The sequence below is a fragment of the Myotis lucifugus genome, unplaced genomic scaffold (genome assembly GCF_000147115.1).
Source record: "Myotis lucifugus unplaced genomic scaffold, Myoluc2.0 scaffold_7, whole genome shotgun sequence".
Lineage (NCBI taxonomy): Eukaryota > Metazoa > Chordata > Mammalia > Chiroptera > Vespertilionidae > Myotis > Myotis lucifugus.
Window position 1 is genome coordinate 15,636,982 of NW_005871055.1, and position 23,642 is coordinate 15,660,623.

Here is a 23,642-nt window from a genome sequence, read left to right on the forward strand (position 1 = left end):
TTTGTTATAGTTTGTCTCTGCCAGGTTACAAGCCCAGCTCCTTCTGTGCCCAGGACAGCAAGGAGCCTGACTGGAAGGTGACCTCTGACCAGACACACCCACTGCAGATCACCCTTAAGAAGACAATGGACCTGACCAATCAACCTGCTCCAAAGGATTCAGAGAACACCCTGCTGAATTCTTCCTTACACTTTCTTTCTTATCTTCTCTTAAAGGCAAAATGCTCTGGTATTTCTGGATAATCACTGTTTTTATCTTTCTAGTAATTCTCATTTCGTCTTTTTATGAGTGCCGCAGGAACCCAAGGCTACTCCCAGGAGGAGAACTCTTCTGCCCTTGCTGGAATACAGAAGCACCATAAAATTACTGCTTCCTACATAAAAAAAAGAAACAAGATGAATAAAACAGGAGTTATCTGAGACCTGGGCTGCATGGGGCGGGGGCGGGGTGGGGGGGATCTGGAAATGGCTCCTTCCATTGACAGGACAACTGTTAATGCTACTCATGGCCATAATCCTAGGACCATGTCTTCTAATTCTGTTAACTCGCTTTATCTCATCCCGTCTAGATGCCTTTAAACTTCAAATGGTCCTACAAGCCAGAAGAATTCCCTACAAACCTCTCCAAGAGGAAGAATCGGGATGTTAACCCCTTGGACGTCTCCCTTTTCCAGCAGGAAGTAGTAAAAAATCGGTCAACGCCCCTGTTCACCTTAACATCCCGTGGTTGTTGTACCACAAGGCTGAAAAGCTTGTGGGACAAGTGGGGGGGGGGGGGGATGTGAAGGAAAACCCCTATTCTGTAAAACTACTGTTTGGAATTCTCTGCTATTCTTTGGACGGCCTCTTATTCTGAAAAAGTAACTTTGCTTTCTAGCCTGCTTGAATAGTGGGGGAGATAAACTTAGCTATCTGACCTTGTAGGCCAGAGGCTAGATACACCCAATGCCATGCCAGGTGCATTTTTTAATTGGATAGAACTGTATAGTTTTCAAGGCCGCCGCCAGCAAGCACACAAAGGGCTGGCTCTTCTATAAAAAGGGAAGTTCTGCTTGTAGCTTGGCTTAGAATTTGGATTCATTTCCCTAAGCCCGCTGCAGTGAATAAAGTGTAACTCCAAACTCTCAGAGCGCTGTTTGGTTCTTGTCCGGTTTTCCTGTAACATTACAATTTGTTACAATTTGTAACAATGAAATTGGGGGTCACCACAACATGAGGAACTGTAATAAAGGGTCGCGGCATTAGGAAGGTTGAAAACCACTGGTCTAGACATTGAAGTACCAGGGAATAGGCCCTATTGTTGACTCCTGGTCACCTGCGTTTGTCCCACTAAGTCTAGAGCAGCCGTGGGCAAACTACGGCCAGCGGGCTGGATCCGGCCCATTTGAAATGAATAAAACTAAAAAAAAAAAAGACCGTATCCTTTTATGTAATGATGTTTACTTTGAATTTATATTAGTTCACACAAACACTTCATCCATGCTTTTGTTCCAGCCCTCCGGTCCAGTTTAAGAACCCATTGTGGCCCTCGAGTCAAAAAGTTTGCCCACCCCTGGGCTAGAGTCTAAGTCAGTGGTCGGCAAACTCATTAGTCAACAGAGCCAAATATCAACAGTACAACGATTGAAATTTCTTTTGAGAGCCAAATTTTTTAAACTTAAACTATATAGGTAGGTACATTGTTATTAACTTAATTAGGGTACTCCTAAGGCTTAGGAAGAGCCACACTCAAGGGGCCAAAGAGCCGCATGTGGCTCGAGAGCCACAGTTTGCTGACCAGGGGTCTAGACAGATAATTACTTAATTGGGGCATAATTGGGACAATTCCGATGCATATCCTTGCTATCCCCAACCCCCTTTCCACTTGTGTCCTAGCTCGCCTGGCAAAACCTGTTTCCCTGAATGCTTATCTGCAGGGGCCATAAAAAGCCCCCATAGAAGATGAACTGCTGGAGCCAGCTAGCCTGGGCTGTTGGTCGTAATCTCCCTTCCCCCTTACCACTGTCAGAGGGGCTGCAAAGACCGAGAAAAGTCTGGAAGCCTGGTCCATATTTGGGAGACAAAGAAACTAAGGGGATAAAAGGGAGAGTCCTCCCCCCCATCCCCCCCCCTGCCCCGAATTCCGTGCTCAGATTTAGAATCCAATTCCCCTGAGCCATTCAGCACTGGTGCTTCCTGTAATAAAGTATTGTTCCTGATCTTCTGAGTGCCTGTTGTGTGTCTTCCAGTCGCCTGGTAATTTCTACAGCACTAAAGGGGAGATCTATCCTTAGTTTCCTCTTTACTCTCTCGTTTTACTTCCTGTAAGAAACTCATCTATGTCCATGATTTAAATGAGCAATACTCTAAAGATAATGTTTATATGCCTTTATCAATTCAACCAAATACGGTTGTGTATAAGTACAAAGTTGAAAACAAGGCACTATTGTTTTTCTTCAGGATCACAGTAAGATATATGTATAAATAAATACAGTGCAATTTGATAAATGATATAATAGTGGTACAGTACAATAACAGCAACAGCATTAATTGATGCTAATGGCGCTGCATCTTGAAGACTTAGTGGCAGTTTACCATAGTAATAACGGTAAAGGATAAATTTTATAGATTTTTTCCCCCCTGTGTCTTAGGAAGCATTTCAAACCACTTGCTATACACCTGTATTTGGATAGTGATCAAATTAAACACATCCAAATCTGATCTCTTATCTTCTTAACCACCTACCATATGTGCCTTCGTCCACACACCAGTTCTTTCTTTGGACGTTTTTGTACCAGTTGCTGCCACCCCCATTCTCCTGATAATCTAACCTTTAAAATGTCATTCTTGATTCTTCTTTCTGATAACCAACCATGTCAGATTCTGAGATTCTCCCTTTAAATGTCTCTTGAATCCACACACTCCTGGTTTAGGTCATCAGTATGTTATCTCAACTGATGATGTCCATAGCCCTGTGAAGGCTCCACTAGTCCTGGCCTTCCCTTTTTTGCACCTGCTGTCCAACATGCTTGGAGCCCTGAAAATAGAGCTGTGAGTTCATCATGTGCTGGGCCCTGCTTGAAATGCTTTACATATATTAACTTATTTAATTCTCATGCCAAATTGACTAGGTAGGACTGTTATTATCCACCCCAGTAACTGGTCCAAGTTGACACATCTAGTAGATAACAGAATAGGAATGCAAGCCCCACAGTTTGACTCCAGAGCCCACCCACCCATCACTTACTAGCTAGCATTGCCAAAGCACAGTCTTGCTTGAAAACCATCAGGGACTCCCCTTGGCCTCCAGAATACTATCACACTTGTTAGAGCCTGGAAGGCTCTTGAAAGTTGGTCCTTGAACAGCTCTTTCATTTCCCTCTCTGTAACTCAGGTTTTTTGCATTGAGTTTATCCTAAGGACTAAGAGTTAACACAACCATGACACTTTTAAAACAGTGCCTAGTGCCTGGTGCTAAGGCACTGTTGACTTGTGCCCTCCTACTCAATCACTTGTGGAATTGTGATGATTCTTATTTAAATGTCTCTTGAATCTACACCCTCTTTTTCAATTAGTGGCTACTGTTATTATATGTGTCTGTTTCCCCTCACTAACTGCAAGCTTCAGTAAAAAGTTAATTGGCAGCTCCCTGACATGATGGGTCTTCTCTTTTTTTATTTGGCTAGGCCAGTGGTCGGCAAAATCATTAGTCAACAGAGTCAAATATCAACAGTACAACGATTGAAATTTCTTTTGAGAGCCAAATTTTTTAAACTTAAACTGTATGGGTAGGTACATTGTTATTAATTTACTTAGGGTACTCCTAAGCTGGCCTTTGCTAAAAACGTCCTCAATCTGATTGAGGTACATTCGCTGAGGTCGACCCCTTCCAACTCTCCCATCCACACTCGTCTTGTATACTTGTTTCGTCTATCTCCTTTCGTTCATCCTCTCCATATGTCCAAACCATCTCAACATACCTTTCTCAATCCTCGACACTACATCTTCTTTCACTCCACAACGTTCCCTAAAATTAACTTAATAAACTTTACTTTTGTCACCCGCGTGGGACTTGCGGACGCGACTAGCACTAACCACTGCACAATGAGACTGCTCACTGACTGGCTCACTCAACTCGTGCATGAATCGCGCGCGCCTCCCCCGTGCCGGGTATCCCGCGGTCCGCCTGCACAGCGTCTCCCGTCGCCGGGTTTCCAGGGTTTCCCGTCGCCGGACCAACCAACCAACCGACACCTCCCACTTCTTCTAACGCCACTTCTTCAAAATAGACTCACCCAGGCCAAAAACGGACTTCTGCCCCTGGGCCACGAAGTTTCAATCGCACTGTATTTGCGCACCCGCACGTGGTATTTTTGTGGAAGAGCCACACTCAAGGGGCCAAAGAGCCGCATGTGGCTCACGAGCCACGGTTTGCCGACCACTGGGCTAGGCTGTTCCCAGCCTGGAGTGTTCATCCCTCTGTTCATTTTGGGTGATGCAAATACATTATCCTCAAATGTCACAGATCTCCCCCACCTTCTTTCTGATTCATTTTCTGATCTCTAGCCTGACAGAAACATCTCTCCCTCCTCTGTTTCTCAACCACTCTGCTCATGCCTCTGGGATAGCCTTACACCATTTGCTTTTGAGCAGACGTGTGCATATACTCATAATCTTTTGCTTTTTTGAGATAATAAACTTCTAGAAATTCAAGAGCGTTACTTTTTCATTGTTTCTTTCCTGGACCTAAGCTCAGTGACTTATATTATTTTATACTTAATAAATATTTACTGAATAATATGGGTAATATGAAAAATGATAGGTGAGTTCTGCAATCACCTGGATCATTCACTTGGTAACTTAATGCAAAAGTTGAGTAGAAAAATTAAGCACAAGTAAAATTAGGAATGAAAAGGATAAAATATACCTCAAACATTTACATTTAAGTGTGATGTTAGAATATATTAGGATCAAAATGTGTCTTAAGGTGTAACATCTGCAAATAAAATGAGAGTTAATGGAATAATGTATATCTATATAAAATATACTATCTAATACAATTTTATAGGATTATATTAAAAATCTATATTCACACTGCATAAATTTAAAACCCTGTATTTATGGATCATATAAAGTTCTGTGTTTGGTTAGAATTTGGTTGAAAAAATAAGTTTGGGGATGAAGTTGAGCTACCCTAAATCCTTTGTTAATTGCACATAAACACAATCATAACTAAATAAAGTGGGGCTTTGTTTGAGTCCTAGGAGTCTTAGAGTCTGGGGTTGGAGGTGGGGGGGAGGAGGAGAGACTGTTCTGTTCCCAGAGTGGATCCTGTAAAAGTGTGGTGGTGAAAACAGAGGAAGGGAGGAGGGCAGGTTGAGAGAGGTTGCCTGGAGCCAGCCACCTGGGTATACTGGAATGCAGGTGCTGATAAGAGAAGTGAGCCACTGGGGGAACCAAGCCTCAGCTTTGAAGCTAAAGGGGCAAATCTTGGAAATGGTCCAAATGGTAGTGAGATCATTGAAGGTTTGTGTAGGTTACCCAATGATATCTTTGACTATCACAGAGGGAAATGTGAAAAAATTAGTGTACTCTTCTACTTGAGTTTGAGTACTTTTAGTCCAATGTTGACACAAGTTGAAAGAAACAAATCATCAGTTATCAGGCAGTCAGCTATCTAGTCACATAGGACAGAATGTCCAGTCTTTCTAGGATCATTCTATCATTTGTAAAATTAGAATGCATTTTGAAGTGTGTGTGTGGGGGGGGAAGGGGATCTTCTCTGATCAGCATTCCTGTAACAGTGGTCTCAGTAGCTAAGGATCACAGATAGCATTTAGTGGCACTTTCAACCTGTGGGCTCACTTGGATTTGAATAGTAGAGCCTTTAACGTAGGATTGAATTACCATTTATGGATCTGTTTTTGAAGAGAAATACATTAGGAGACCCAAGACCTGGATTTGAATCCTTGAACTACTTCTTTGTAGATGTCTTACCAACGTTTGTGAAACTCTGCAGCACAGTGCCTGGCACAGAATTAAATGTGGGTCTAGTTTATCCTCTTTTCTCTGGTCTCTCTGGTGCTTATAAGTCATTAGACTTCCCTATGCCCTCTCTTGTCAACTGGCAAAAATAAGTGATTAAAGAAATAAATTGAGGACAGAAGAGTTATGAATTTGAAAATTTGAAGATCATATAGGAAATAACAAGCAGATTTTATACTATTCAAAACTTCTATGATCATTTTAATGTACAAAGTGCTTTACACTTTTTAAAATATATTTTTGTTGATTTCAGAGAGGAAGAGAGAGATAGAAACATCAATGATGAAAGAGAATCATTGATGGGCTGCCTCCTGCATGCCCCACACTGGGAATCTCTCAACCCAGGCATGTGCCCTGACTGGGAATCGAACTATGATCTCCTAGTATATAGGTCAGTTCTCAACCACTGAGCCACGCCAGCCAGGCTCAAACTGCTTGACATTTTTTAACCAATTTTGTTTATTCTCCACAACACATCCCATGGATCATTATTTCTGTCATTAAATAATGACAATAGTAAATTGCTTTGACTCAGTCTTGATTATATGAGATCTCATCCCAATTGGAAACAGAAAATGAGACAGAAAAGGGGACACAGAAACCTAGTTCACAGGGTCCACTAGATCTGGGGACCCTGAGTTAGTCCTGAGACCTACCAGGCGGGGTGAGAAGAAGAGTGTGGAGTTCATGGAGTCACATTACGAATAACTTATCTCTCTTGGGAATGGCTAATGATCTTGACTAGATCTGTAGTGAACTTCCAGAACCTGGGGGAAAACATAGAAAATGAGGTGAGAGTTAACAAATATGAAATTTATCATAATGGCTAAAATGGATCAACTGTATGTCCAACCAAATGTGTGGAATTAGCAAGGTAGTTGGGGTATGAAGGGGCAATTCATTATGGAAGTAGCATAACTTGATATAAATAAGGATCTTGACTGTCATTTATTCCAAAAGCAATGCCCATGGTACCATGAATACCCAACTTGAAATATCCTTTTTTTGTTGTTGTTTTTTTTCTGTGAGCATTTCTACAATATAGTTTTTGCACCACCTGCTGGAAAAGAACAGTGATCCTACCTCTCATTTACAGTGATCCTACCTTTCATATTTCAGCTGCTGGTGAGAAAGGATTGGGGAGCTAAAATTCAATTTTGTTTATTGGAAACATGTAGCTACCACTGCTAAACAGCATCCAATTCCTTGTCACCACCTTGTTAACAAGTTTTAAAATGTGCCAGGTGATACGCACAGGTGTTTTCTTTCTGAAAGTGCTATAATAATATGAGAAGATTATTCTGGATTAAGTTAGTGAAAAAGAGAATATTATATTCAGTGATTAAGAGAGACAGTCTACCTAATACACCTGTCTAACATCCAGACTAATTGTTTTTCTGGAAAGCATTTTCAGGTTACCCTTACTTAAAAATGCTGAAGCAACATTTTTTTAATGTATTTATTTGTTTATTGACAAAATAACAGATTTTTGGGACTGAATAACACTTGGGGATCAATCCAAGAGTATCATGCTCTACCTTGAGTATTTGAAGTGACTTTCCTGAGTGAGATTTTGGAGAACATACTGAGACACCTTCATCATGCTCTTTGTGCCACTTTAGAAGGAATTTAGTTTTTTCTTTTCTTTTTTTCTTTTTTTTTGACAGTAGGGATGAAGAGTCTGAGCTAAACTAATAGGGGTCAAAGAGACTGAAGATTTCATTCATCATCCCTACCACTGAATTTTTTTTATATTCTGCAGCTGGAAACCTGGATTGGGGAATGGGAATTTAATGGAGCTCCAAGTGCACCTGGAGTTCAGAACAGGAATGTTCCCTCCATCCCTCTCCACATGCAAACTTTATTTTATGTGAGGGAGAAGTGGTTTATGAATAGATGTGATGGAACTCAAATACTTTTCTTTAAATGGCCATTCCATTCCCTATTTGGTTGCACTAAGTAATTGGAACACATTTCTTTATTCTCTGAACACATATTTGTGAACTTTTTTTGACTGAATAAATGTATTGGACCTCCTTTATCTTCATTCATTAGTCTCTCTTTTATCCATTCCACCCATTCTATTCTATTCCATGCCACTGAAATTCAACTCAACATTTATGATCAGTAACCATGTAAAGGATCTGATTTGGAAGACACTAGGGAAGACACAAATATGAAGATGTGGTTCAGATGCTCAAAGAATCTAGTGCTTACACTGGGAAAGATGACAAGTTCCCAAAACTCCTTAGTACAATGATTTCATTCTTCTTAGAGGAACATGTAAATAAAATGTCATGGAAATGCTGAGGAGAGGCAGGTTAGTTGGATTGGGTGAACTAGAGAAGAGCCTAGAAAAAGAACCAAGCAGACATATTTAAAAGTAAATTAATACCTCAAATCCTCATTCTTTCTTTTAACTGGAAAAGTTCCTTTTCTGGACTCAGATTCTTATTTGTTCATGTCAGCAGTTTCCTGCTCCTGACGTACAGGTGCAGGACCTAAGTAGAGAGTCAAAGGAGGGCAGGTATTTAATAGACTCTGTTAAACTCTCTTTTGGTAAGTTCAAAATATTTCAGTAGCCTTTAAAAAAGAGCAGATTAATGTTTTTAATCAGAAGCTGGAGCTGTTAAAGCATTTTTCCAAATGTCGCCTCAATTGGGAAGTAAACTCTAAAGCTCTGTTTGTTATTTTAAAGTGGCATCTGGAAAAATACTTTTGATCTAATATTGAAGTCCTCTTGAAATACTTAAGCTGCTCCACATGGAACCAGATGTGTAGAATGTGTCTTGGGTGGCTATTTCAAAGACTGAGGAATCGAATTCACGTTTGGTGACAACATCAATGTCTTCCAGGCTCTCATAACCCTTTGGTTTTCCAAATAAATCCATGAAACAGATGTGACTAAAGGATATTGAAGAGATGCCAATGTGACATAAACTAGCTACATTAAAAGCACAAGTGGCTTCCTTTAGAAATGATGCCTTGATTTGTAGTTTTTCATCTTGTTTAGATCAATTTCATTTCTGTCATAGGTAAATGAAGTCATATTTAGTGCCCTTTAAAACAAAGGAGCTACTATAAAAGGTGTGATGGTATTTTGAAATAGTTTATACAAATCTGGAAAATGCAAGGTGATGGAAAATCTCAATAGTTTTCTGACAAAGAAGTTAAATAATGGTAATAAACAAATTTTCTCTCAAACTATATTTTATATTTCTAGTCAATTAGGAATTCTCTGGTCAAATAAAATCTTAAATAATTTTAAATAAATGAAAACAATGTTTGAGGGAAGGTATATAAGATTTTAATTAAAAATATTTAGATTCTAAATAACTCATTATTAAAAGATAAATATACAGTCAGTTAATTGATAAGGGTTAGTGAGCATAAAAAATAACCTTGATCTGTAATAAATGCTTAAAGAAAGCTAATGTCCTTGTCTATAAGTTGTATTTTGAGGTATAGTTTCCTTTGGTTAAAGTACCTTTGCAGTCAGCATTTTTTCCTTCTACATGTGTTTCTTATCTAACAAATGATTGGCCAGTCTTTTCAGTTTAGATATGGAATTGTCATTCACCTCTTCTCTGGAGAAGGGTTTGGTGGAGTTGGCTTCTGGAAACACATTCTTGCTCTGCCATTTTTAATTGCAAAAGAAAACTTGTAAAGCTGGGCCCACAAGAAAGTCAGACAGACTTTTGCTCTGTCCCACTACCACAATCATAAATTCAATCAGATGTGATCACTGCCATGCTGCTCTTTTAGAATAATCCTACACCTCTGAGTTAGGCACAGTACTACTCCCTTAGAGGGTCCCATGGGGAAATACTGCTTGTAGGAGCATGCCCACTGCAACCACTCTCACTGCAGGTCTCAACCTTCAGCTTGCCAGCACCTCTGGCCATAATACTCAATTAAAAAGGTATGTGCTCCCTGTTTGGCAGTCTGGGATTTGTGATACCAGAACTTAAGGCTTTGATTATAAACATTCAACTTCTGGTATTTTTAATTTAAACTATAAAAAATTGCTCCAGAAAAAATTGTGGTATGTGGCCCTATAACAGAGTAACTGTGTTTGTAACTTTTTATTAGGAAAAAAAACAAACAGTCATCTGCCATTATTTAAACTTAAAACTACTTGCTTCAAAACTTTAAACAATATAATTTCTTGGTACAGTCTTCAAGCAACTTAATGAAAACTGGTGTTCATCTAACTGCTATGAGAGTTCAATGGACATTTTGCCTTCTTTTTACAGGGCTGATATGACACCAACCAGAAGCCTTAACTATATAAGGACAAGTTAACACAGAAAAACAAAGATAATAAGAAAGCTATTTACTAGTAAAGATATTATTTTATTAAACTGAATTTATTAGGGTAGCCCCCCAAACCATACAGGTTTCAAGTGTATAGCTCAATAAAATATCATCTGCACACTGGATCTTTCTGTCCTCATTTTACTCTCCTTTGCCCACCCCTTTCTGTCTGGCTATCATCACATTGTTGTCTGTGTCTATGTCATATATATATACACACACACACTAGGGGCCCAGTGCACGAATTCGTGCACCTTAAAAGGAACTGTCGGCCACGAGGCTGTGGTGGGCATAAGGGCGGGTCTTGGCCTATCCTCAGCGCCCCTGCCCGACCCCTCCCACCATGGCCCCAGGTCCCCTGTCTTCCAGCAGCCCTGCTCTGGCTGCCGCCGCTCCCACATGCTAACGGTGCCAGCCCTGCTTTCATCCGCTCATGGTGCAGAGCGATTGGGGCCAGCGCCAGCAGTGGGTGCGAGTGGCAGCTGCTGCCCCGATCGCCCCTCAGGAGCAAGGAATTTTCAGTAGCCACCAGAGGCTCATCCCGATGACAGGGACTGGCACCCTGCCTTGGTCTGGTGCTCGTGCTCACCTGCTCTACCATCCCGCCTTGGCTAATGCCTGGCATGTTCTGTGTGCGCCCTTTGGTGGTCAGAGCACGTTATAACGACCGGTTGTTCAGTTGTTTGGTTGTTCCTCTGTCTGGTCTATTTGCATATTAGGGTTTTATATATATATATAGATATAGATATCTTTTGCCTAATCCCTTCACCTTCTTTCATTCAGTCCCAAACCCCCTTTCACTGACAGCTGTCAGTCTGTTCCATGTATTCATGCCTCTTTCTATATTGTTCATCAATTTATTTTTAAATTATCTTTTTGAAAAAATTTATTTTAGAGAGGGAGTAAGAAAGAGAAAAACATCAATGAGATCAGTTGCCTCCTGTATGTGCCCTGACTTGGGATGGAACCCCCAACCTAGCTAGGTATGTGCCCTGAGGAATGGAACCCATGACCTTCCCGTGCATAGGACAACCCCCCAATCTAGTGAGCCACCAGGCCAAGGCTGTCAGTATATTTTATTCATTAGATTCTACATATAAGTGAAATCATATGCTATTTTGTTTTTCTCTGACTGGCTTATTTCACTTAGCATAATAATCTCCAGGTCCCTCCATGCTGTCTCAAAGGGTAAGAGATCCTTCTTTTTAACTGCTGCATAGTATTCCATGGTATAAATTTATCAGAGCTTTTTTATCCACTCATCTACTGATGGGCAATTGGACTGTTTCCAGATCTTGGCTATTGTAAATAATGCTGCAATGAGCATAGAGCTGTATATCTTCTTTTGAATTAGTGTTTCAGGTTTCTTAGGATATATTACCACAAGTGGGATCATTGGGTCAAAAGGCAATTTCATTTTTAATTTTGTGAGCAAACTCCATACTGTTTTCCATAATGGCTGCATCAGTTCGTATTTCCACCAACAGTGCCCTAGGGTTCCCTTTTCTCCACATTCTCACCAGCACTTGTTGTTTGTTGATTTACTGATGGTAGACATTTTGGCAGGTGTGAGGTGATATCTTATTGTGGTTTTAATTTGCATCTCTCTATGATTAGTGATGTTGAGTATTTTTCATATGTCTATTGGCCATCTGTGTGTTCTCTTTGGATAAGTGTCTATTCGGGTCCTTTGTCCATTTGTTAATTGGGTTGTTTGTCTTTCTGGTGTTAAGTGTATAAGTTCTTTATATATTTTGGAAATTAATCTCTTATCACATATATCATTGGAAAATATGTTCTCCCATTCAGTGAGTTCCCTTTTTATTTAGTTGATGGTTTCTTTTGCAGTGCAAAACCTTTTTAGTTTGATGTAGTTCCGTTTATTTATTTTTTCCTTCTTTCCATTGCCCAAAAAGATATATAGGCAAAAATATTGCTATGAGAGATGTGTGAGATTTTGCTGCCTATGTTTTCTTCTAGGATTTTTATGGTTTTGTGCCTTACACTTAAGTCTTTTATCCATTTTGAGTTTATGTTTGTGAATGGTGTAAGTTGGTGGTCTAGTTTCATTTTTTTTTTGCATTTATCTATGCAATTTTCCCAACACCATTTATTGAAGAGACTGTCTTGACTCCAGTGTATGCTCTTGCCTCCTTTGTCAAATATTGATTGAGCATAATGGCTTGGGTTGATCTCTGGGTTCTCTGTCATATGTCTGTTCTTTGCCAGTACTGGGCAGTTTTGAGAACAGTAGCTTTGTAGTATAGCTTGATATCTGGTAGTATGATCCTTTCAACTTTGTTCTTTCTCAAGATTGCTGCAGCTATTTGGGGTCTTTTTTTTATTCCAGATGAATTTTTGCAGTTTGTTCTAGGTCTTTGAAGTATGCCTTGGTATTTTAATGGGGATTGCATTGAATCTATAGATTGCTTTGGGTAGTATGGACATTTTAATTATGTTGATTCTACCAATCCATGAACATGGTATATTCTTCCATTTGTTTATGTCTTCCACTATCTCTGTTTTCAGCATCCAGTAATTTTCTGAGGACAGGTCCTTTACCTCCTTGGTTAAATTTATTCCTAGGTATCTTAATTTTTTTGTTGCAATGGTAAATGGAATTGTTTTTTTAGTTTCTCTTTCTGTGAGTTCATTATTGGTGTATAAAAAAATCCATAGATTTCTGGTTGTTACTTTTGTATCCTGCTACATTGCCTAATTCGTTTATTAAGTCTAGTAGTTATTTCATGGAGTCTTAAGGTTTACTACGTACAATATCATGTCATCTGTGAATAATGACAATTTTACTTCTTCTTTTTCAATTTGGATGCCTTTTATTTCTTCTTCTTGTCTGATCACTATGGCTAACACTTCCAGTACTATGTTGAACAGGAGTGGTTAAAGTGGGCATCCCTGTCTTGTTCTTGTTCTTAGGGAAAATGGTTTTAGTTTTTGCCCATTGAGTATGATGTTGGCTGTATATTTGTCATATAAGGCTTTTATTATGTTGAGGTATGATCCCTCTCTTCCCACTTTGCTGAGAGTTTTTATCAGGAAAGGGTGTTGGATTTTGTCAAATGCCTTTTCTGCATAAACTGATAAGATTATGTGATTTTCATCTCTCAATTTGTTTATGTGATGTATCACATTTATTGATTTGCAGATACTATACCAGCCTTGCATCCCTGGAATAAATTACACTGGGTCATGGATTATGATCTTTCTGATGTAATGCTGGATCCAGTTGGTTAGAACTTTATTGAGGATTTTAGTATCTATGTTCATCAGGAATATTGGCCTGTAATTCTCTTTCTTTGTAGTGTCTTTACCCGGTTTTGGGATTAGGGTAATGCTGGCTTCATAGAAAGAGCTTGGAAGTGCGCCTTCCTCTTGAATTTTTTGGCATAGTGTGAGAATGGTAGGTTTTAGTTCTTCTTTAAATGTTTGGTAAAACTCTCCTGTGAAGTCGCCTGGCCCTGTGCTTCTGTTTATTGGAAGCTTTTTGATGACTGCTTCAATTTCCTCCTTAGTTATCTGCCCATTGAGATTATTTTATTCTTCTTGATTGAGTTTTAGAAGGTCATATTTTTCTAGAAATATGTCCATTTCCTCTAGGGTGTTTAGGTCGTTGGAATACAGTTGTTCATAGCATTTTTTACAATCTTTTCTATTTCTATGGGGTCTGTTGTTATTTGCCTCTTTCATTTCTGATTTTGTTTATTTGGTCCTCTCTCTGCTTCTTGGTGAGCCTGGCTAGAGGTTCATCAATCTTGCTTATCATTTCAAAGAACCAGCTCTCGGTTTCATTGATCCTTTGTATTGTTTTTTGGTCTCTATTTCTTTTATGTCTGCTCTGATATTTACTATCTCCTTCCTTCTGCTCACTCTGGGATTTTCTTGTTGCTCCCTTTATAATGCTTTAAGTTGTAGAGTTAAATAATTTATTACCAGTTTTTCTTGTTTTTTGAGGTAGGCCTGTAATGCTATGAATGTCCCTCTTGAGACTGCTTTCACCATGCCCAATGGGTTTTGGATTGTTGTGTTTTAATTGTCATTCATTTTCAGGATGTTTTTAATTTCTTCTTTGATCTCTTTGGTAACCCAATCATTGTTTAATAGCATGCTATTCAACCTCCAAGGGTTTGGATTTTTTAATTGTTTTTATTGTAGTTGATTTCTAGTATTATGCCATTGTGGTCTGAGTAGATGCTTGGTAAGATTTAAATCTTCTTGAATTTGCCTGTGCCCCAATATGTTGTCTATCTTTGAAAATGTCCCATGTGCACTTGAGAAGGATGTATATTCTGTAGCTTTGGGGTGAAATGTTCTGAAGATGTCAGTTAAGTCCATCTGATCAAGTGGGTAATTTAGCATTGCTGTTTCTTTGCTGATTTTTTGTCAAGAGGATTTATCCAGTGATGTCAGCTGCGTATTAAAGTCCCCTACTATGATTGTATTGCTGTTGATCTCTCCCTTGATATGTTCTAGAAGTTGTTTTATGTATTTGGGTGCTCCTGCATTGGGTGAATATATGTTTACCAGAGTTATATGCTCTTGTTATATCGACCCCTTTAGTATTATGAAGTGGCCTTCCTTATCTCTTGTTATGGCCTTCACTTTGAGGTCTATTTTGTCAGATATAGGTATTGCTACCTCAGCTTTTTTTCATTTCCATTTGTCTTAAATATATTTTTCCATCCCTTCATTTTCAGTCTGTGTGAGTCTCTTGTTCTTAGGTGGGTCTCTTGTAGACAGCATATATATGGGTCATGTTTTCTTATCCATTCAGCCACTTGATATATTTTGACTGGAGCATTTAGGCCATTTATGTTTAAAGTTATTATTAATAGGTACTTGTTTGTAGCCATTTTTATTTTTTGTGCCTGTATTCCTTCCTCCTTTCCCCCCTCTTGTTTTTACAACAGTCCCTTTAGCATTTCTTGCATTGCTGCCTTGGTAGCGATAAACTGCCTTAGCCTTTATTTGTCTGTGAAGCTCCTGATTTCCTCTTCAATTTTGAATGATAGCCTTGCTGGATAGAGTATTCTTGAATTCAGTCCCTTACTTTGTATATTTCCTTCCATTCCTTTCTGGCCTGATGTGTTTCTGTTGAGAAATCATTTGATAATCTAATGGGAGATCCCTTGTAGGTAACTCTCTGTCTCTCTCTTGCAGCCTTTACTATTCTCTCTTTGTTTTTAACATTTGCCATTGTAATTATGATGTGTCTTGGTGTGAGTCTTTTTGGGTTCATCTTCTTTGGGACTCTCTGTGCTTGTGTGACTTTTTTCTTCCCCAGATCAGGGAAGTTTTCTGATGTTATTTCTTCAAATAGGTTTTCTAACCCTTGCTCCTCTTCTTGTTGTTCTGGCACCCCTATTATATGTATATTGCTTCATTTCATGTTGTCCCAAAGCTCCCTCAGGCTCTCCTGTCTTTTGATTTTTTTTTCTCTAATTGCAGTTCAGATTGGGTGTGTTTTGCTTCCCTGTCTTCTAATTCAGTCATTGGCTTCTCCTAGTCTACTGTTGAAAGCTTCCATAGTGTTTTTTTTACTGTAGCTATATCACTCTTTATTTCCTCCTGATTCTTACATAGGTTGTTAATCTTCTCATCCATCTGGTTTATGAACTTTATGACCCTTATTCTGAATTCTTTTTTTGACACATTGCATACCTCCGTTTCATTTAGTTCATTTCTGGAGCTCCTCCTTTTCTTTCCTTTGGGTTGTTCTTCTGTCTCCTAACTTTTGCTCTCACTGTAGGATTTAGGGGTTGAGTCACATGGGGCCTGTGGCTGCAGCGGTGGGTTTGGTGGTGGTTTGCACGGTCATGGGTGGTGGTTGCTCCTTGGGCTGTTGCAGGTGGCAGCTGCTCGCATGGATGCTGGAGCGGTTGTGGTGCGCAGGACTGCTGCATAAGGCTCGGCTGTTCGTGTGCATGGTCTCTGTGCTCAGGGCTAAAACATCTGGCTGGCAGGAGGGGAGAGCACTCCGGAACTCACAGGAGTGCTCAGCTGGGGAGGCTGGCGTCCTGGTGTCTGTGGGTCGGCAGCTGAGGCAGCAGGTCCCTTGCTGGTGTGGCTGTAGGGTCACGGGTGGTGTCTGAGAGCACCCTGGGTAGAGGTGAGGCTAGGCTCCCAGCCACAGCAGCAGAGCTAGTGCTCCAGGAGATATTATAGCAGTAGCAGAGGCTGTCTGGCTTTGTGAGCCCAGTCCACCAGCCTCAGAAAGTCCTGCGAGATCTAACTGTCCCTCACTCAGACACACACACACACCACAGGTCTCCACATTCCCCTTTCACTCCCTCACTCACTCACACTCTCCCCCTCACTGCCATCCTCCCGGCTGCCATCTAGGAATCTATCCTCTAGTTTCATTTTTTTGCATGTATCTTTCCAATTTTCCCAACATCATTTATTGAAGTGACTGTCTTTACTCCATTGTATGCTCTTGCCTCCTTTGTCAAATATTAATTGACCATAGAGACATGGGTTGATTTCTGGGCTCTCTGTTTTGTTATATTAACCTATATGCCTGTTCTTATGCCAGGCATCCAAGTTGGAAAGGAGGAAGTAAAATTGCTATTATTTGCAGATGACATGATATTATACATAGAAAACCCTAAAGACTGTACCAAAAAAACCCTGTGTGCTCTAATAAGTTTAGTATTTGGCAAAGTAGCAGGATACAAAATTAATATTCAGAAATCAGTGACATTGTTATGCACCAATAATGAAATATCAGAAAGAGAAATTAAGAAAACAATCACATTTACTATTGCAATAAATAAATAAATAAATAAAATAATGTACCTAGGAATAAATTTAACCAAGGATGTAAAAGACCTGTACTGGAAAATTATAGGATACTGAAGAAAGAAATGGGTGGGAGAGGGGAATACAAATAAGTGGAAGCATATACTGTGCTTATTGATTGGAAGAATTAACATCATTAAATGCTGATACTACCCAAAGCAATCTATAGATTCAACACAATTCCTATTAGAATACCAATGGCATATTTCAAAGATCTAGGGCAAATTTTCCAAAAATGTATATAGAACCAAAAAAGACCCCAAGTAGCCTCAGCAATCTTGAGAAATAAGGACAAAGTTGGAGATATCACAATATTGGATATCAAACTATAATACTAGGCCATTATAATCAAAACAGCATGTTATTGGCATAAGTCAAGATATTTTTATAATGGCCTTCACAATTTGAAAAAATAAATTTCAGAAGGTACCAAACCTTCATATTTTCATATAGACTTCATCATATATTTTCCTGAATCAATAAAGCTCAAGAAAAAGTACAAATCTGTTAAGTACTGATCCATACCAACCAAGCTCATGGTAACTTTAGAGAGCTAATATTATGGAGGCTTAAGTTATTTGGATTGATTTTGTTGATCAAATTACTAGATGTTAATTACTAAAAAAATTTTAATCTCTAGTTCTCTTTACACTGCATAGACCTTGTACATTGCTTTTCAGAGGTCCTGACAAAATACCATGCTGATGTGAAGTGATAATTATGTAGGATGCACCCATTCTCCACTCTCATCCTGAATTTTGATTTAACATCAGGGTGGCTGGTTACCCAGCTGTGAGCATGGTACTAATAAAACCCAGGTCATAGGTTTGATTGGTACAGGAACCCTGACAAATGATCAGAACCCACCCTGTGGCTTCCAATGCGTGCTGCTGAATGCAAGAAAGGCAAGGGATGGTATGGGAACCATGAATCTAGGGGAGTTCTGCTTCTACTTAGGGTGTAGAACCCTGCAAATTCTGAAGCTCTCTCTCAATGACAAAAATCTCGATCATATGCAAAATCATATACTACGAACTTTTCTTGAATCTGACAGAGAACTGTAGTGACAAGGCCACCAAGTAAGCAAAATTTCCGAGGGTTCAGTCCCTCCAGGAGAGCTGGGATCCAGCAACTGTTGTACCACTGGCAACACAGAAGGGGAGGCGGCCACCATACAAGCATACGAGAAGAAACCAGTGAGAATATTATCAAATTCTTAAAGGCCATTGTGGGCATGCATGTTACTTTGCAATAGCGGGGAGCCCAGACATGAAGGGAGTTCTCATTCATAAGCTACTCACCCAGGAGAAAGGGCAGGTCTGAAGACTGTGGGGAGACCCAGTCAGTAGTGGGTGACAGAGATGAGCAGTTGCTCCTGGTGATGACACAAGCCTGTCCGCCCATGTACCTTTCCTCTTACCAAGTAAAGGCCTTAGTGGTTAAGGGAAGGGAGCAAAGTCGTGGTCCAGGGGTAAAAGGAAAACCCACTGCCTTCGGGGAGAAATGGAAAACTCTCTGGCTCCCAGAACATAGCTACTACTCATGGCTCAGTTAACTCAATTCACATCTCCACATTTTCATTTATTCATTTAATGATGATTAGACTTCCAAATCTGAGGCATCTTAGAATAAAATACAGTTAAATGATAAGTTTAATAGACCAAAATCAGAAAAGAAAATACTCTGGCTATAAAGGCTAGTCTAATTACTGTGATTGAACATAGTATGTGGCAGCTAGGACAAAAAGTGAAGTTTAGTGGGTTAAAGAATTCTAATATAGGATCCTTATAAATGCCTTAAAAGAGACAACATTTCTTGATGGCAAATTCTGAGGGCATCATGTTAGACTTTACACAAGGGAACTTGGGTGACAAAATAGTGTTGTTTATTCATTCATGCGATGAATGTTTATTGTTCATGAGGCTAGGTCTGTACTAGATATGGGAATCAAAAGGTTAGGAACTTCAAATCAACTCATTAAGAGGATCAATATGTTTTGGTTACCATATGAGTAAGAGTGACTTCCTGTTACAAATGTTGAGACATCTTGCCAGGGTTCTTGCTGGGATAGAAGTCCAAATAATAAGGGAAGCTTCAGGCAGAGTTGGGATTCCCTCAAAGTTAAGCTTTGATTTCATCCAAAATGTCTTGGCAAGGATTCATTTGAGACTGTGGACTTCCTGCTGTGATGCATGGCAAAGGTAGGACTTCAAACTAGAAAATTTTTCCTTGTCCATGTCACATCATTTATGTGGGTAAAAAAGCAACTTAGTAATCCCCTAGGGCAGTGGTTGGCAAACTGCGGCTCAAAAAACGGCTCGCGAGCCACATGAGGCTCTTTGGCCCCTTGAGTGTGGCTCTTCCACAAAATACCAACTTCTGCACATGGGCCACGAAGTTTCAATCGGACTGTATGTGCACACCCGCACGTGGTATTTTGTGGAAGAGCCACACTCAAGGGGCCAAAGAGCCGCGTGTGGCTCGCGAGCCGTGGTTTGCCGACTCCGGTCCTAGGAGAATGTCTGATGCTGTACTCCAGATCGTCTGATAGGACCATTTAGCTGTCTATGTTTCTATATAAATTGCATTGATGATGTGAGAGATGCAGACAGCACTTCAGAGTATCACACTTGTGGTCTGAGTAGTCAGCAATGCATATTGGAGAAAATGTTTAATACAGAACAAACTCAAATCCATATTTTGGCTAGGATAAAATTTAAAGGTCTGTATTTTTATGAGAATGAAATAAAACTAAGTTGTACAGATGCTCTATATCACAGTTACTAAAACATTTTGGCTTCTTGATGGTGAATTAGTACTTTTGGAACATTAGGTCCATCTAATCTTCTCTCCCTCTTTCTCTCTCTCTCTCTCTCTTTCCCTTTCTGTCCTTTAATACTTCAACAGCGGCTGTGACTGGAGCTTACTGATCTTTATGTGGGACTTGATGCCCATGAAGTAGAAGTGCCATCTCTCTCTATAAACCATTTTCCAAACCATGAGAAAGATCCAGAAAATATCTTGCTTAGCAAATTTTCTTTAAACTGGCACTGCAGAGAATTATTAGGATTCTGTATTCTAGGGGGAAAGAGACTTGTAGCCGAATATTTATCCCTGGATAAATTATCTCTAGCTGGAACTTTTTTGAATCAGTTCAAAGGTGTCTAAAGAAGTGTACAACTTGTTACCATTTTGAGACATCATAAAAAATGGCACCACATACATGTTTGAGCATGTAATTATTCACCAACATATGAACTTAGCATCCATTTTAATACCTAATTATTTCATAGTTCCTCAAATTATTTAAATAATTGCTTCATTTTTAAACTTTGAACAAGAATTTTTTGCAATAATCAAACATTTTCTTTTTCACTTCAGAGAGGGAAATTTCCCATGGGCTAACTGTATAAAATTTATTGTAAAAGCAGATGATTATCTGTAGAGCTTCTGGAATGTCTCCCAGGGTGAATTTATCAGTGATCTAGTCATCAATAACTCATTGTGCTTATTTTTAGTTCAAGAAAAATTTCAAGAAATTTATATGAACTTTATTTATTCAACTTTTGGCATAAATAAAGGAACTCATATAGAAGTTACTTCTTGCTTCCTGGAGGATGACTGGTTTTAATTCAGTAAATAAGTGGAAACATCCAGATGTTCACTGTACATAAAATGAAGCATATATTTTTGATAACATTGATTTTCAAAAAAATAGTTTGTAACTCAAGTTATGACTCAAGCTAATGTTGTAAAAACTTTGCTTTAGATATTATAGAAAGTATCAATGATTAGTATAGATATTTGATCTTTTATTTTAAGTTGTAATTTTGAAATTCCTCAAATTTAACATTGTTATGTTACCATTAACTAAACTCCAGACATTATTCAAATTTCAACATGTTTTCCCATTAATACCCTTTTCCAGTTTTACGATTCCACCCCAGACACCACAACGCTCTTTTGTTGTTATGTCTCCTTGGTTCCTCCGGTCTGGGACAATTTCTTAGTCTTTCCTTATTTTTTATAACCTTAACAGTTTTGAGAAGAACTGGTTAGGTATTTTGTAGAAGGTCTCTTAATAATCTGTTTAAATGATTTAGAGGTGACTGGGGGATAAGTTGTGAGAAGAGAGCAAAACTAATAATTTATTCTTATCATTTTCCTAATTCAACCCTTAAAGTTTTTAGTATTATCAGCATCCCCTCCAATATACCCAAATGCTCCTTCACACACACGGGTGGGCTCACATAGCTAACCTCAAAGTAAAACTAAACAAAACTGAAAATCCACACATCATTTGATGATTTATATGCTAGTCTTTATTGATATTTATTATTTGATTAATGTACCCTGTATAAGCCATTGAGAATAAAGTCATTGTTTTATTCACCATAACATTTGTAGTTGATGTGCCCATAAACATTTGTAGTTGATGATGATCCATACACATTTCCTGTAAGCCTGAGAGAAAAACAAAAGGGGCTAATAATGCCCAATGTGTGATATCAACCATATTTCCTAATAGTCAGTCATGAGGAACATAACCTAGTACCTAAAGATAAGTTAAAAAGTACTTTCTAGCTGGACAAATGTTCTTAATAAAATCTTAATAAAGATTTTTCCCATGGAATTCTTCATAATGTTCTCCTAAATTAACTCCTCCTGCATTTCCTACTAGACTTTCACCAACTAGTCAGTTTATGAATTCAGTAAACAATGCTGAGAGGATGGCTATGTAAAGAATTCCCATTGGAAGGTTAAATAAAGATAAAAAGTTACCCAAGCAATTGAAGGAGTAGTTGGGGTGAGATCAAAAGGCCAATGGATGATTGTCAGGTCAGTGACAACAGCAGATGCTGAAAGCCTGCATCCCAGTGCTGGGTCTGAAACCAAGAGAGTCCCTGTGTATAGAGCTCCACCCCAAAAAGTAGAGAGAGGAATGGAGGCACCACAGTGTTCATGAATAGACCCTGAAGAAGGCAGGCTCCAACTTCTCTGGTTCATAATTAGCTTTATCCTACAATTCAATTTACTTTTTCAAAATTTTGACATGATTACAGATGTCCCATTCCTGCCCCCACCTCCACCCAGCCACCACCCCTCTTCCCTCTGGCCATTACCACACTGTTGTTGTCTGTGTGTATTTACTGTGGATATATGTTCTTTGGCTAATACCTTCTTTCATCCAGTCCCCCTACCCCCCTTCCCTATGACAGTTGTCAGTCTGTGCCATGTATCCATGCCTCTGTTTCTATTTTGCTCATCAGCTTATTTTGTTCATTAGATTCTACATATAAGTAAAATCATATGGCATTTGTCTTTCTCTGACTGCTCATTTCACTTAGCATAATACTCTCCAGGTCCATCCATGCTGTAGCAAAAGGTAAGCTTTTCTTCTTCCATTGTGTAAATGTACTATAGCTTTTTTATTCAATCCTCTACTGATGGGCACTTAGGTTGTTTCAAGATCTATGCTCTCTCCTAGAGCAAGGGAAACAAAGGAAAAAATAAACAAATGGGACTACATCAAACTAAAAAAGCTTCTGCACAGCAAAAGAAAGCATCAACAAAATGAAAAGGGAACCCACTGAATGGGAGAACATATTTGTCAATGATACATCTGATAAGGGGCTAATTTCCAAAATGTATAAAAAATAGACATATACATATAAAATCAACACCAAGATTTCAAACAATCCAATTTAAAGACCGGCTGGTGTTGCTCAGTAGATTGAGCATCATCTCATGCACCAAGAGGTCACCGGTTGGATTGCTGGTCAGAGCACATGCCCAGGTTATGGGCTCGAACCCCAGTAGGAAGCATACAGGAGGCAGCCAGTGGATGTTTCGATCTCTCCCTCTCTCTCTAAAATCGATAAAAACATTTTTTTAAATGGGAAAAGGACCTGAATAGACACTTCTCCAAAGAGGACATACAGATGGCCAATAGACATGTGAAAAAATACTCAATGTTACTAATCATCAGAGCAATACAAATTAAAACCACAAAGAGATATCACCTCACAGCTGCCAGATGACTACCATCAATAAATCAACAAACAGGTGCTGGTGAGAATGTGGAGAAAAGGGAACCCTTGTGCACTATTGGTGGGAATGCAGACTGGTACAGCCACTGTGGAAAACAGTATGGAGAGTCCTCAAAATTTAAAAATGGAACTGCCTTTTGACCCAGTGATACCCCTTCTGAGACTATATCCTAAGATCCTGAAACACCATTCAGAAAGAATACATGCATCCCTATGTTCATAGCAGCATTATTTACTATAATTCAATTTTAAACTGGTTGAATGATCATTTAAAATAGAAATATGATTCTGAAAAAATAAACAAAGACTGTTATTAGGCAAAATTGTGTATCATAATTGAATACAGTTCTTTAAATCTAATGGTTTCTTTATCAAACAAAGTTCTGGTATTTCATTTGAACCACATTGAAATGGTCTTTTTTTAAGAAAATGAGCA

General features: G+C 39.1%; 1 pseudogene; it reads left to right on the forward strand.

Annotated features, from left to right (window-relative positions):
• The first annotated feature begins 568 nt into the window (after positions 1 to 568).
• LOC102436933 overlaps positions 569 to 23,642 on the forward strand; it is a 45,562-nt pseudogene continuing 22,488 nt past the window's right edge.